The sequence below is a fragment of the Zalophus californianus genome, chromosome 1 (genome assembly GCF_009762305.2).
Source record: "Zalophus californianus isolate mZalCal1 chromosome 1, mZalCal1.pri.v2, whole genome shotgun sequence".
In the NCBI taxonomy this organism is placed as follows: domain Eukaryota; kingdom Metazoa; phylum Chordata; class Mammalia; order Carnivora; family Otariidae; genus Zalophus; species Zalophus californianus.
Window position 1 is genome coordinate 188,393,136 of NC_045595.1, and position 16,290 is coordinate 188,409,425.

Sequence of the window (16,290 nt, forward strand, 5' to 3'; positions counted from 1 at the left end):
TTTTGACTTGTTAGATTTTAGTTCTTTTATTTCTCCAGAAAGGGTTTCTCTAATATCTTCTATGCTTTTTTCAAGCCCAGCTAGTATGTTTAAAATCGTCATTCTGAACTCTAGTTCCTACATCTTACTAATGTCCATATTGATTAGGTCCCTGGCAGTTGGTACTGCCTCTTGTTCTTTTTTTTTGACGTGATTTTTTCTGTCTTGTCATTTTGTCCAGAGGAGAATAGATGAATGAGAGAACAAAATGCTAACAGGGTAACAATGACCCCAGAAAAATATACACTAAACAAATCAGAAGAGACCTGAAACCGGGAGAAAAGAAAGGGAAAGGAAGAAAAAAGAAAAAAAGATTAAAAAAGATAAAAACAAACAAACAAACAAACAAAAAAAACAGAATATGATCAAATATGATCAGGCTGGTGCATAGATCAGTGCCACACACTAGATCAGGCTGGTGCATAGATCAGTGCCACACACTAGTATTTTGGACCAAAATACTTTGGTCTGTTAGAAGAAAGTGCCTCCCAAAATTTTAAAGAAAGAAAAGCTTATATATATATAAAAATAAGGGTAAATACGATGAAGGGATGGAATATGACTGTAAAGATGAAAATTATAAAAGATTTTATAAAAGGAATCGATAAGAAGTTGGTTGAAGAAAGAAAGAAGAGGACTTAAAAAAAAAAAAGGGAGAGAATGTGATCAGGCAGGAGACTAGAACAAAGCCATACACTAGAGATTTAGGGTATATTTAGAAGAAATTGTATCCCAAAATTTTAAAGAGAGAAATATATATATACACACACACACCAAAAATAAGGTTAACTGCTATGAAGGGATAGAATATGATTCTAAAAATGAAAAATAAAAAAGATTTTTTTAAAAGGATCGATAAGATGTTGGTTGAAAAAAGGAAAAAGAAAAATTCAAAAAAAAAAAAAGAAAGAAAAAGAAAATGAAAAAAAATTAACTTCGAAAGACTAAAGAATCATGGGAAAAAAGCCATGAATTCTATGTGCAGTATTCCTCTAGGGCTAGAGTTCTGCCGTTCTCATTTATCAGTAAACTTGGTCTTGGCCGGCTGTCCTTGCTGATCATCTGGGGGAGGGGCCTGTCGCAGCTGTTCCCAAATGTCTTTCCTGGAGGCGGAATTGCCCCGTCCTTGCTGGGGACCGGGCTAAGTAATCTGCTCAGGTTTGCTCTCGGGAGCTTTTGTTCCCTGCAAGCTTTCCGTACAGCTTTAGAAGACGAGAGTGAAAATGGTGGTCTCCCAGTCTCCAGCCTGGAGGAGGCGAGAACTCAGGGCCCCACTCCTCAATACATCCCCAGAGAAAAGCAGTCAATCACTCCCTTCTCCCGGGTCTCTGGCCACACTCTGTGCTCACCTGGCCTGTGACCGAGTGCTTCTATCTCTGGCTCACGACCCTTGTGGAGTCTCCAAACCCAGCAGATCCCTGTGGTGCGCTCCCATGCTGCTCCTCCCCAGGGAGGAAGGGGAATCTCCCCGGATCTGCTGCTTGTTCGGTCCCTGATGGAGGAGCAGGGGCCTGACTGTGCCACGGATCATGGTTTATGGAAACCCCAAGCTGAGAGCCCGCTCCTCGGCTCCATCTCTGCAGCCAGCATCCCCGCTCCGATACCTGGGAGCTCTACCGCACTCAGGCACCCCCGATCTTTCTGTGACCCCGAGGGTCCTGAGACCACAGTGTCCCAGCGAGGGTTCAATCCCCCGCTTAGCCACTGGAGCAACATCCCTCAGCAGAGCAGATTTCTAAAATTTCCGATTTTGTGCTCTGTGGCTCTATCACTTACCAGTAGCAGCCAATGGAGACTCCCTCACTACTACCCCCCCGCCCCCGTCTATCTTCCTGAATATCACCTCGGATTCACTTCTCTGCACGTCCTACCTTCCAGAAAGTGTTCGCTTTTTTGTTCAGAGAGTTGCTGCTTTGCTTTTTTCAATCTCGTGTTGAGTCCATAGGTGTTCAGAATGGTTTGATCCCTATCTAGCTGAATTCCTGGGACCAGAAGAAATTTAGGTCTCTTACTCCTCTGCCATCTTGCTATAAACTTTCATCTGTCATCCTTAAACAATCTGCCCCACATACCAAATCACCCTTCATTATCTTTCCTCTCCACATAGCCTGAACACGGTACTGTCCTTTGCATGTTTCACATGCATGGGCTTCTTATATTAAAGGTTCAACTACCTCACATGCTCTCCTTAGATCTGCTTCACTCCTTTGCCTATATGGCCCTTAGTGATTACAGCTCCTGCCATCTTTCTCACACATCCTGTAACATCTGAGCTTACCGGAAACCCTTCTATATCACTACCCCGATGCCTTTAGGGACATCTTTTTCCCTTACAATTTTGAGAGTGTTCTCTCAAATTTTCACTTTTGTGGTTCTTCTTCCTCCAGCCATTTCCTCTTTTAAAGGTCTCTATATAAAATTATTAAATGTTTTCTCTGAACTTCCTTAGGAGTGTTTTTCAAAAGCTTATATTATATGACTATCTTCTATATTTCTTAGCTATCAGATACATGCAATAGAACAGTCACATTCTTCCAAAATTCTGGTTATTTCCACAGGAAGCTTGAGTAAAAAAGAAAGTACCTGAACTGAGTTAAAATCATGGCTTTTCCACTTTAGTGGTTAAAGAAATGACTTAACTTCCCCCAAGTCTGATTTCATGTATATAAAATGATGATACAAATATCTGCTTCATAAACTGTGAAATTAAATGATGGGGGGTGTATGTGTGTGTGTTTACTACCTCATTCTCATTTTTTTTTCAAACATGTTAGGGTTTGAAGTCAAAATGTAAAGTTCTTAAAAAAAAAATAGGAGTTACAAATTCACCTGGACTTAATGATCCAGCCTGTCACTGAACTTTTTGAGACCTGTAGCCTTCTCCCTTCAAGCTACCATGAAGCCCACTCAAGTAGTTCAAAGTGTGTTTGTGCAGCAAGTCCACATTGGCCACATTCTCTCAGGACCTTGGAAAGGTCAGACTCTCCAGAGGCAGGGCCCCTCTGCAGGCATGGAAACATCTTTGAAAGTCGCAATAGTTAATTTGTGGTCCTGCTTGGCTTTTCCCTGTGTCATTTCAAGTGAACAGTCTAATATACAATTTGGATTTTTTTTTTTTTTAATTTTTTTCCTTTCCCAAGAAGAGAGATCCCTCTAGTGGTTCGAGTGAGCCTCGATTTTTCAGTGAGCAAAGGAGAACAGACACAAAGAAGCATGCCCTAATGGGATCCCTTTCTTTGTTATGCAGGCAGTAATCAAGGAATTTTATAGACCTATAGAGCCCTGTTAGATCCTTGCCACTGATCTATCAGGATCTTTCTGATATCATTTATGATTTGTTATTGCTTCCTCAATCCCATTTCAGCTCACCTCTCTCCTATCTGCACTGTTTGGGGGAATATGGGAATTCCTCTCATATAATTGCCAAGTCCGCATACAGCATCCTCATATAATTGCCAAGGCCACATCCTGGAAGTCATTGAGGACTAAGAATTGTTTATCATTGCTATGTTTGTGTTAAAAGAAATAGTCAAGAAAACCCATGTTCATTTCCAGTTTTGTGGTTTTTAGTTCATTAGAATGAGAGAAGAGGGTGATGGGGTCATTTTCTCTCCCTTCAATTCTGATGAAACAGCTGGAGAGATTAAAAAAAATCATTCTGCAGAGTCAAAACCAATTAAAAGAGGAACGCCAGCAACCTGCAATGATGCACATTAAAAAAAATGATGCCTAAGATTTAATTGGATAAATAAAATCAGCTCATCTTTGAATAATATTTGAACCAATTATTCCACTGCAGACATTTTGGCAAAGTTGCTGCCATGTTTGGCATTCAGTCTTCAAACAGTCACTTGGTTTAGCCCGAGCAAGCACTTCTGTCTCCTGCAACTACACCTCCCCTTCACAGTGGCCAAGGGGAAGATTTTAGGAATGAGTGACAGATCCACAGTTCTGATCTGCTGGTTCCTGAAGTGACCCTGGCAAACAGAAAAGAAAAACCTCCCACGTCTGTGGGACCTTTGTGTAACAGCGGAGCTGCCTCAAGTGTCCCAGATAAAGAGACTAAGCATTGTTCATGCAAATTATCACTTATCTAAAAACTACAGTCATCGGTTACAGAGCATTGTTTGGATGCTGTGGCAATAAATCATCTTTGTGAGTTAATGTGTTGAAACATATATTGTCCTTCCATATAAGCAATCAACAGCAATGCTGGGTTTTTTTGGTTTTTGGTTTTTGTTTTTTTTTGTTCCACAGCAAACTCCTGGTCCCTGGGAAATTTAGAAAGCAAAATATGTCAATGTCACAGTATGTGTTTCAGAAGTTCCCATTTCTCCCTCTTCAGTTCATGTTGAATGAATAAAAGGCAGGCAGAAACAAAGAAGCAAACTGGCTTAGTTCCAAACCAGGTAACCTATGATTACATTAGTAAGAGGATGGCTATGAAGTTACAAAGGCCACTACATGATATTCTTTGTCCAAATTTTATATTTTAGCTACATTACAAATTAATCCCAGGGATGCCTGGGTGGCTCAGTCGGTTAGGCATCTGCCTTCAGCTCAGGTCATGATCTCAGGGTCCTGGGATCGAGCCCTGCATCGGGCTCGCTGCTCAGCAGGGAGTCTGCTTCTCCCTCTCCTTCTGCCCCTCCCCACTGTTCCTGCTTTCTCACTCTCTCTGACAAATTAAATAAATAAAATCTTTAAAAAAAAAGGCAAATAAAACCCAAATCAATCCTATAGCCCACCCTGATGATTCAACCTTCTTTTTGAAGCATTTTTATCTGATACATTTGCTTTGTCCCCATTATTTTAGTCATAAAATATCCACCTCATAATAAAATGTTCAATACCCTCAAAGTCCACAGGGGAAAACTGACACATGAGGTTCCCAAACAAGATGCTAGATGGGTTCTATGAGTCTTCTCCATTCTAGGAGAAGGATGGTGATACTATGAGGAGGTCACAAGCTTCAGTATCATTTATTTATTTAACAAACAATATTGAGCACTTGTAGCGATTCATACTGTGTCAACTTAGTGGAGGTGGAACAGCATTTCCGAGAATTCTCCTCACTGTATATAAATTTCAAGTTAGTGTGAGCCACAGGTGACATTTGGACAATACCTGGGAGATGGAAGTAAAACAGCAGCTTTTTTTTTTTTTTTTTTTTTAATACTTGGAAGATCTGTGCAGGTTCTCTCTCTACTAGGCACTACTGAAACTCACACCCACGGTCCAGGTACTGGCTTACCTTGAAAGTATGGGGCAGATCCCAGTCTGCCCCTCCTCCTGCTCCCATCAGCTATCCCTTTCCACTTTCCCTACTCCTGGGACGGGTGAATGTATAGTTGTGTGACAAAGGGCTCAAGTTTCCATTACAGGTCACCCACAACATCAAAATTGGAGTCTGACACGGGTTCGAGTCCATTCTTACAAGTGCCAGCCTCAAACTCTTGGGTTCCAGTGTGTCCTTGCTCTTTACCGCTTCACCTCCATCTTTTCTTCCCAGGTGCCTGCCTTTCTAATTCCAACACAAAGACAACAGACCTTGATAGCCTATTTAACTAGCTCCCACAATTCCGTAGGTCAACTCTCTATAATAAAGTCCTTATTCTGTAACACTCCTATAGTTCTGTTCCTCTCTGAACCCTGATGGTACAGTGCTTACTGTGAACATACCACTACAACTGGTAATAGGGGGGATTTTAAAAATGAATAAGTTTATCTAGTAAAGAAGACTATTAGTTTTCTAGGGTTTCCATAACAAAATACCACAGGCTAAGCAGCTTAAACAACAGAAATTTATTTTATTACAGTTCTGGAGGCTAGAAGTCCAAGATCAAGGTGTCAGCAGGCTTAGTTTCTCCTGAGGTCTTTCTCCTTGGCTTGTAGATGGTTGTCTTCTTGCTCTGTCTTCATCTGGCCTTTCCCTCGTGCATGTGCATCTCTGGTGTATCTTCCTCCTCTTACAGGACACCAGTCCTATTGGATTAGGCCCTCACTGTTATGACCTCATTAACCTTAATTACCTCTTGAAAGGCCCTAGTTCCAAATACAGTCACACTGGGGGCTAGGGCTTCAACAGATGAATTTGTGGGGAACACAATTCAGTCCATAACAAAGAAATAATTACACCGGAAATTGTTATTCCATGTGAAAAATGCTAGGTGGAATCCTAGAATGCCAAGGAAAGCCACATGATGGGTATATAACACAGTTCTGGGATTGTGGGTTCAGAGATAGGATGATTATATAATGTATCACCCAAAATGGGACACTTGTGAACATGGAAGTGTGCCCTAAAGATAAACAGACACTGATTGATCTTCATCAGGATTACTCCAGAACTGTCCTGGGAAACCAGGAGCCATAGACATTCTGTTCAGAGAAGACCTCGTGGTAGAAATAACATCTAAGGCAGGACCCACAGAGGAGTAGAAGTCAAGGAGACAAAGACGAGCAGGTAGGGTGTGTACTCTAAGTGCTCAGGCAGAAAGAACATAATAAGCAAAAAACAAAAAGCTGGACACACAGTGGTATTTTAGGGGAACTACCAGAGATTCCACAGGGCCGAAGTTTAGCAAGGGCAGGGAGCCAGATGAGAAGCAAAGTAAGCAGTATTCACAGGCTAAAGGGACACTTTAAGAGTCTTCACGTGGTTTGAAGGCAGGCGTGGGCCATTACAAGTTTCGATCATGGCATAATCTGATTTGTATTTTAGAAAGATCTCTCAGAAATTAGATCAAGACATGGTAGCTGTAACTGATAACACTGTGTTATCAGTTACAACTGAAATCTGCTAAGAAAGTAGAACTTAAGAGTTCTCACACACACAAAAAAAAGATAAATATGGTACTTGTTGGATGTGTTAAGTAACTGAGTGAGAGAAATCCTTTCATAACGTTCATGTATATCAAATTACCATGATGTACACTGTAAATATCTTACTGTTTTATTTGTCAATGATACCTTAATCAAGCTGAAATTTTTTTTAAATATTTATTTATTTATTTATTTGAGAGAAAGAATGAGAGAGAGAGAGCACATGAGAGGGGGGAGGGTCAGAGGGAGAAGCAGACTCCCCGCTGAGCAGGGAGCCTGACGCGGCACTCGATCCCGGGACTCCAGGATCATGACCTGAGCCGAAGGCAGTTGCTTAACCAACTAAGCCACACAGGCGCCCCAAGCTGAAATTTTTAAAAAAGAGAGAAATTAGATCAAGACAGCAGACTCCTTCAGTTTCTGACTTTTTACCTTAGATACCTCTTTTCCCCCATGGGCAAAAGAATACTGCTTTAAAGACCAAATAAGTAACAGCCTTGGGAAACAATAAGAAATTCCATCTATAAAACAGAAATATGAAGGATCTGCAAAAAACAAATCAAACAGGATCAGATAGACAAAGGAATTACAGTCAAGTGCACGAATCCCCAGCACCTGGAGCAAATAAGGAGCCAAGTTCCAAAGGCTCTCACTTCCCAAAAAGGGGGCAACTTAAGTGTCAATAACAATAGTAACTATAATAGAAACTTATTGTAAATAAGTTTCAGCCTGTAAGCCTATAATGATATTGTAATAAAACTAACTGGTTACCAGTCAAGAGTATCAGTGAGTTATTTTTAAAACTGCTAATAAAGAATCAAACTTTTCCTTTGCCTTTCCTATATGAACTGTACCAAGGAATAACCAATACTAGATGAGGGAAAGTTTCTCTTTATAGAAATAGTCCAGCTAACAAATGAGGAATGAATGATTTAATTAGTGCATCACCATTTGAGGTAATGGAGGTAGGCATTGATCAGCAATGGCTGCTAAAGCCACAAAAGAAAAGCAACTAGATTTTAAATGCTTCCTGATAGAACAGAAAACCACCTGTGAATTCATTCTGCTAAAAAAAAAAAAAAAAAAAAAAAAAAAAGTTGAACTTGAATCTAATCAAAGCTCCAGAACAATTACTAATGTATAGGAAATTTAAAACAACACAAGTTACAAACAACCAAATTGACCTACATTTAGAAAGAAATGGACAAAAGACTGTAGATTGGAAAAGTATTCTGGGACATATCTATCAATTGCAATGAGTAGACTTTATTTATATCCTGATTTAAGGAAGTAAAGGGTAAGTCACAATTGTGATAGATATGCCCTCACTGCAAATCCAAACACTGACAGACTATGTGATCACTAAATATTTTGAGTGCGGGGAATTTATGAGGAGATACTTCTAGGGAGCGGTTGCATACATAAGTCCAAAGCTCTTGAGACACATCTGGACTAGGGATATAAATGTGGGAATTGGAATCATCTAGAGATTCTCGCTTCATGGATGGGAGCTGGTGAAATACTAAGTGGTGTATAGAGTTCCTCACCCTCTGCACTATTGAGATTTGGGGACAGTGAATTCATTGTGGAAGGCTGTGCTGTCCACTGCAGGAACTTTAGCTTCCTGCATGGGCTCTACCCAACTAGACACCCCTAGAATTCTCCCACCCAGTTGTCACAACCGGAAGTGTCTCCAGACATTACCCCAAATTGCCCTTGTTAGCATCACTAACGTAGAGTGAACAGAGAAGAGGGAGGAGAACAAGACCGCAGGGTATCAAAAAGATCTGTGATTAAATTACAACCCCACCAGGCCTTACTTGTTCATCTGTAAAATGGAAACGATATCCTCTAATTCACTAAGCAGGTGTGCAGGGAGTATGTACTATGGAAGACCCTTCATTCATGAGAACACACTTGACGTGCCTCCCTTCTTAAATGCCCATTACTATTGGCTTCCTTTACTTCCCTTTCTCCCCCACAGCATCTGGTCCAGTTTAGCTCCATGAAAACTCCAGAACACCACTGCTCTTTCTCTTATGGCCAAAAAACCCCTGATGTGTGACCTTGTAGCATTGTGTTGAACCAACACTGCATCTGTAAAGCCACTCATGCTCCCCCAGAAGTGGAATGTGAATGTCCACCTTCACCCTCTCCTGAACCCACCGCACAAAGCTACTTTCAAATAAGAGAGGCAAGTAAATAACCTCAAACAACAAACATGAGATACTGTTCTTTCTAGAGTCCAAAATCAGAGCCCACATGGGCACTTCCCAAAGAGTTCTCTTAATTGAAGAGACAACACAGATTCCCCGAAGCTCTTTGGATCAAAAGCTAAAGAAAAATGCATGCTGGGGGTGAATGAAAAAGATTTGGCCAGGAGAACGTCATCCTGCCAGAAAGGAGGCTGCATTTCTTACTTAGGCTTTGAGAAAAGTGTCTGAAGTTTAATGCTTTACCTCTGTTTACCCAACGTGATTTCCTTTTTATTTATTAAGAGTTGTTAACTCTTTACGAACAACTTTACTGGGGTATAATTCACACATTGTATAATTCAACCATTTCAAGTGGGCAATGCAACGGGTTTTAGCCTATTCACAGATGTGTGAAACCATCACTGTAGCAATTTTAGAACATTTTTATCACCACAAAGAGAAATTCCATACCACTTAGCCATCACCCCCCCCCAAACCCCCATTCCCTTAATCCTAAGCAACTATTTTCTGGTTTTGATTTCACTAATCTATTTTCTGTTTTTATAGATTTGCCTATGCTGGATATTTCATATAAATGGAATCTTGTAGCAGTCCTGTTTCTGGCTTCTTTCACTTATGAAATTACAAAAAATACAATATTCTCAAGGCTGATCTATGTTGCAGCTTATATCAGAATTTCATTCATTCCCTTTTAAGACAGAATAATATGTATAAATATAACCTATAATAATATGTATGAATATAACATATTTTGTGTGTCCAGTTCATCAGTTGATGGACATTTGGGTTGTTTCTACCTTTCGGCTATTGTGAATAATGCTGCTATAAACATTTGTGTACAAGTTTTTGTGTGAGCACCTGTTTTCAGTGGTATGTGCCTAAGAGTAGAATTGCTGAGTCATCTGAGGAACAGCCAAACTGATTTTTACAGTAGCACAGGCATTAACCCTTACTCAAGAAAACAATTTTAGGGGTGCCTGGGTGGCTCAGTTGGTTAAGCGACTGCCTTCGGCTCAGGTCATGATCCTGGAGTCCCTGGATCGAGTCCCACATCTGGCTCCCTGCTCAGCAAGGAGTCTGCTTTGCCCTCTGACCCTCCCCCCTCTCATGTACTCTGTCTCTCTCATTCTCTCTCTCTCAAATAAATAAAATCTTTAAAAAAATTTAAAAAAAAAGAAAACAATTTTAGAAAGTAGGATAATGCTATTCCACACTCCAAAACAGTACACCCCTGCTCAGTTTGGTTGAGTACCTAAGTCGAGTCTCCGAAGAGAAGAAACGGTAGGTGTGTAATACAGACAAGCAGTCATTTGGAAAGATTCTGCACTTAGGACATTTTCTTATCTGTTTTCTTTATTAAAGGGTTTGTAGACTGACCTCATCAGCAAAATATTGCCTAAAACCTTGTTTCCATGGAGAAATGCAATCTAAGTTAAAATCAGAGTTCTAGAAAAATGCATTTTTCTGGTCTCACATAGCACCTGGGGCCACTCAACCAATAAGGCTCACCTTCCCTGTCTCACCAGGCAGCTTCAAGGGACTCTAGCAATCTGGAGTTGTAAGCCCGATTAGGTAGATGGGATCCTTCTTTCTTCCTTTTCTTCTCAATCTAACAGGCTCTGGCTACCCACCAAACATATCTGTGGAAATTTATAGACATACATCTAATCCTGGATGATTTCCACTTCTTTCCTCTTCTTCTTGCATGGGATCACAGACTCTGCATATATTAGAGATAGTCATCAGGTAAGTGTTCAGTAATCAGGGAGCATCCTGATTCCAGGTAAATCTCTTAATTTGAGGCTATTCTAGGGTGGAAATCAAAATAAAAGGGAAAGTAATGTCTTCAACTAAAGCAACAATGGCTAACTGGCCTTGAGAGATCACAAAGTGGTGATCCAAGAACTCAAGGCCAAGGATTCGTAGTACAGTGAAATCATAAATAAAATAATGGCCTTGAGTTTGTAAAAATCAAAAATAGATTGTGAGGTGAAATGGAAAGTAGGTCAGGGTATATGGACTAAGACAGAGGCTCTAAATCCTAGGGTGCCTGTGGGTGGTGTCGCTCTCAGATGGTTCCCCCAAATCCCAGTCCCCGGTTTATATGTTTTGTGTATTTCCTCTTCCTGAAGTACAGACCGAATCTGTGATTATGAGGAGATATCAATCTTATGATGAGGTTACATTATATGACAAAGGTGAAAGGATTTTACAGATATAATTAAGGTTCTTAATCAGTTGGCTTTGGGTTGATTAAAAGGGAAATTATCCTGGGTGGGCCTGACCTAATCGAGTGAACCCTTAAGCCTGGCCTTCAAGCAGGAAGTTGCCATGTTGTGGGAAGGCCTATGAAAGGAGCCCTCTGGCCTGTGGAAAGCATCTTCTAGGAGCTGAGAGTAATCCCCGGCCAACAGCTTGCCAGAAAATGGGGACCTGAGTTATACAGCTGCAAGAAGATGAATCCTGCCAACAACCAGAGAAAGCTTGGAAGTCAATATCCCTAGGTGAGCTCCCGGATAAGGGTGCAGCCAGCCAAGACCTTAATTTCACCCATGTGAGACGCTGAGCAGGGAACCCAACTAAAACATGCCAGATTCCGACCCTCGGGAACAGGGAGATAATAAATTAATGTTGCAGGATGTTATGTTTGTGGCAATTTGTTATGCAGCAGTAGAAAATGAATACACTGCCAAAGGCCACAGCATATGGTGCGTGCACACTTTGTGCCCTAGGAGATCCTAGTGGCTTTAAACACTGGGCAGAACCTGCCATATTCTTGCTGTTCTATTTGCCTTTGGTGCGGTTATCCTTGACTTAGGCTTCATGTCTAAATAGCTCTTTGTCTACCTATCTTGTATGCACACCTTCTATAGTTAAATGTAATAAATGTTTTCTGTTCCCATCTTGATGATGATGCAATGATCTATACAAAGGATTTGCATGTTAATTTGTTTTGTCCTCTAAGGTAGAGCTCTAAACCCCAAAGCCTTGCAAATGCTTTTCTGCTTTGAATCCCAAGTTGCACTTATAAACGGAACAAGAAGTAGAAGAAATTAGAGACTGGCTACGGCGAGATTTAAAGTTCCTAGGGGAGTGGTAAACCTAACAGAAAACCTGCAGTTTGTCTGCATAATCACACAGATCATTTAGATGTGGGTGTTATTGTTTAGTTAGCCCAGAATTATACAGAGGCTTTAAGCAATTTTATTTTTGTGATTTCGGAGTACAGAGTGGTAACTATCTGTGTCATCTGATTGCAGCCGGAATCAAAATACACTGCAAGATAGATTCACAACCCTCTATTTCATTGCAGTGCCAGCACCAAAACTCCCCCATTTCATCCAAAGACAGATGGACAACAAATGTCCTTCTGTTATTGGTACACAGCTCAAACTGAATGGGATTTATCAAGATTTTACATCTAATCCCTCATCTTAAGGGACTCTGGCTGTTAGCTTTGGCAGGGAAGAGAAGGCGAACCAGATGCTTGAATGCTGGAGGGCAGAGTTCTTAAGTTAAAAAACTTTTTTAATGACTTTCGTTTTCTTGTACTTGCAGGTGCCAACCTAAGCATGAGCACTTCCGATCAATATTGGTAGGTTTGAATTATGAATTAATCTCAATAGGCAACCCCTCCCCCTCCAGATAAACCCAAAATGTGCCAACTAAATCTTTAGTAACAGGCATATCTATGCTTTTTACCCTGGAGAATAAAGCAAGTATGAGAATTTCTGAATAACAGTGATAAAAAAAAATGTATTCATGAAGTAGAATATTTTTATTTTAAAATTTCCATAAAATGCATTCTCTCCTGGCATGGAATATCCGGCTTATGAATGTACTTGCAAAGCCTCCAGCTGTTCTCTTCATTTTCCCCCCATCACTTCCAACTAGCATCTTAAAAAGGCACAATAGGATTTTCCCAAATAATCGCCAACACATGATGAAATTACTTCTCCAGATCTAAAAACTCCAGCAAAGAATTTGTAGGGGATTACTATCTCATTTTCTAATAGTGCCCTATTCAGATGTAGCTACAACCACACTACAGTTAGAGCAATAACTTTTTGTTGCCACGCGTTGGAGGGTATCCAGTTATCTTAACAACTGTCATGAAATTCTAAAAGAAAAATTAATCTAAATCTGCTCTCATAAAAAAAAAAACCTAACATGTATTCTGGTATCCTTAGGAGCTGGAATGAGAGGAGTCCTCAAATCAGAAATAGAAAATAAGACATCATAATTGCAAAGGGTCTGGCTGTTCTAGACTAAAGACAATGACTCCCAAACATGACTGTTCATAAAAATAGCTTGGAAAGAGGTTTAAAATGCATATTCCCAGGTCCACACCATACCTTCCGAATCAGAATTTCTGAGGTGGGATTGAGGATCTGCATTCATAAAGAAATCTCCAACTATTTCCAATGTAGCTAGACTGTAATTTGGAGTTTAGGAACCACAAAAATTAGGAGCTATATCAATATATCTCATTGATTTGATAGAGTATTAATTATAGTGTAATCTTGATAACAAGCTATTCTAACTACTTAAAAAGAGAGACTTTTGGTCTGAATCCTTGCATTTAACTTCTCATTTTCCCAAGTTCCCAATGGGATAACCAGAGGAATTTGAAAATCCTGGAAAATTTGTATCAGCTCTGATTATCAGAAAAGGAAACCAAACTATTGTGGGAAAAGTCAAGACATTTCTTGACTTTTCTTTTTTTTCTTTTTTGTAATTTTATTTTATTATGTTATGTTAATCACCATACATTACATCATTAGTTTTTGATGTAGTGTTCCATGATTCATTATTTGCACATAACACCCAGTGCTCCATGCAGTACGTGCCCTCTTTAGTACCCATCACCAGGCTAACCCAGCCTCCCCCAGAACCCTCAGTTTCTTTCTCAGAATCCATAGTCTCTCATGGTTCATTTTCCCCTCCAATTTCCCTTCCTTCTCCTAATGTCCTCCATGCTCTTCCTTATGTTCCACAAATAAGTGAAACCATATAATTAACTTTCTCTGCTTGACTTATTTCACTTAGCATAATCTCCTCCAGTCCCATCCATGTTGATGCAAAATTTGGGTATTCATCCTCTCTGATGGCTGAGTAGTATTCCATTGTATATATGGACCACATCTTCTTTATCCATTCATCTGTTGAAGGGCATCTTGGCTCCTTCCACAGTTTGGTTCCAAAGACACAGACATAGTAAAAAGAAGGGCCATATGCACCCCAATGTTCATAGCAACAATGTCCACAAATCAAGGCATTTCTGCCAAATATATTGCAAGCAAGACTGGATTGGGAGACGACCCAGTCACTGAGCAGGCTCTGAGGACTCAGCAGCCTCCCACTAGAGCTCCCTCCCTCTTGGACGCTCAGTTCCTGCCTCCCACCCTCACCGCCCACACCCCCTTCTCCTGCTGCCGCCTTCCAGCATGTCCCCTATCCAGAACCTCCACTCTTCCCACCCCTTTGCTGATGCAAGTAGGGGTGATGATCTGCTTCCTGCTGGCACTAAGGATTATATACATATAAGAATTCAACAGAGAAACAGCAGGAAGACCCTTACTACCGTCCAAGGGGTCGCTGATGTTTAAGATAAAAAGAAACTAGTGAAGGCGTTTAAGAAGAATTGGCCTGCAGTGGTCCTGTAATTGAGCATCCAGAATATGGAGAAGTAATTCCACTGAGGAGTGACCAGTGCAGGAACATATGCGAGTTCCTGGTAGAGACTAGACTGGCTAAGGACGACCAGCTGAAGGCTCATGGGTTTTAAGTGCTTTTGGCTCACTGAAGCTTAAGTGAGGATTTCCTTGCAATGAGTAGAATTTCTGTTCTGTCCCTTGTCACAAGTTGTAAAACCTCACAGCTTGCATAATGTATCCATTTGGGAGTCTGCTTCTAACTTGGACTAGTAACTCCTTCATGCAATAACTGAAAAGAGAAAGAAAAGGAAACAAAGACTGGATTGGGAGGATGGCTGGCCAACTCACAAATCACAAACCAACCCGAAGCACAGGGCAGCCCAGGACCTGGAGTAAAAATGGGCATTAGGACAATGGCAGGTTTGGGAAGGAGACTGCAAATCTATAGCTAATAAGGATGAGATTACTCTGCATAGGTGGCTCCCATCTTACCCTTGAACTAGAGAAGAGGGGCAGGGCCACAGCTGGCCTCTAAAGAGACAGGCTGTGCCAGTTAACCAACAGAGACATTATCCCAGCAAACAAAGAGGGAACAGACTCACTTTGGCATAGGGGCAAAACTCCCTGATGTGGCTGGCCCTGGCTTTCATTCACACCCTACACTGCACAGGGAATTACTCCGTCCTTTGTCAATATAAAACTGCTGTAGAGCTAACCCCACCTTCTTTTTTTTTTTCCTTCCTTCCTTCCTTCCTTCCTTCCTTCCTTCCTTCCTTCCTTCCTTCCTGTGTTTTTTCCTTTCCCTCTCTCTTCTTCCCTCTCTCTTCTCCTCCTTGTTCCCTCTTTCTTCTTGATTTAGACCAACACAGTCTTTGAAAGAAATCACACAGATCTCCAAATATGGACAAACCTATAATCTCCTCCACCATCTTGCTTATCCAGTCACTCCTTCATTCCCTATCCTAGCCAAGCATGCTTATTCCTAAGGATAAGCAAAGAGAAAGTTATAATATAAAGATTAAGTAGTTTGAAAGAAGGCAATCAAACTGAGTAGGCAAAAAAAATATATGTCCTTCTAGAATGGCTTTATTAGTGAAAGTTAGAAAAAACCATAGAAAATCTCTAATGTGGATTTTCTAAAAGATTCCAGAAGACATTTTATCTACTTAGTAAAAAACATGAAGTCTTAAAATAAGGTATAACCTGGGAGCAGGAAAATTTGCTTTGAGATGAAAAAATATGACCATTAGGTTTTCTCATGCCGTGGAATTCGTGAACACAAGATGAGATTCTGTAGACTAAGAATTGAGGGATGAGTAAAATAAGCTAGAGAAATTCTTCCAGAACCTCTAGGAAAAGTAGAAAATGTTGCCAGAAAAGTTTAAGCCTTTAGAAGACAGATCCAGGAAAGCTAAAATAAGTTTTATAAGAAGTCTAAAAGGAAAGAATTTAACAGATGGAGTAGCAAAAGTTAAAAAAGGAAGACAAAGAATGAGTGAGGGTGGCCAAAAGGTGCAAACCTCCAGTTATAAAATAAATAAGTCATAGCGATG

The 16,290-nt window shown here is 40.5% G+C and overlaps 1 pseudogene; it reads left to right on the plus strand.

Moving 5' to 3' along the window:
- Window positions 1-14,527: 14,527 nt before the first annotated feature.
- LOC113918303 lies at window positions 14,528-14,868 on the plus strand (annotated as a pseudogene).
- Window positions 14,869-16,290: the final 1,422 nt, after the last annotated feature.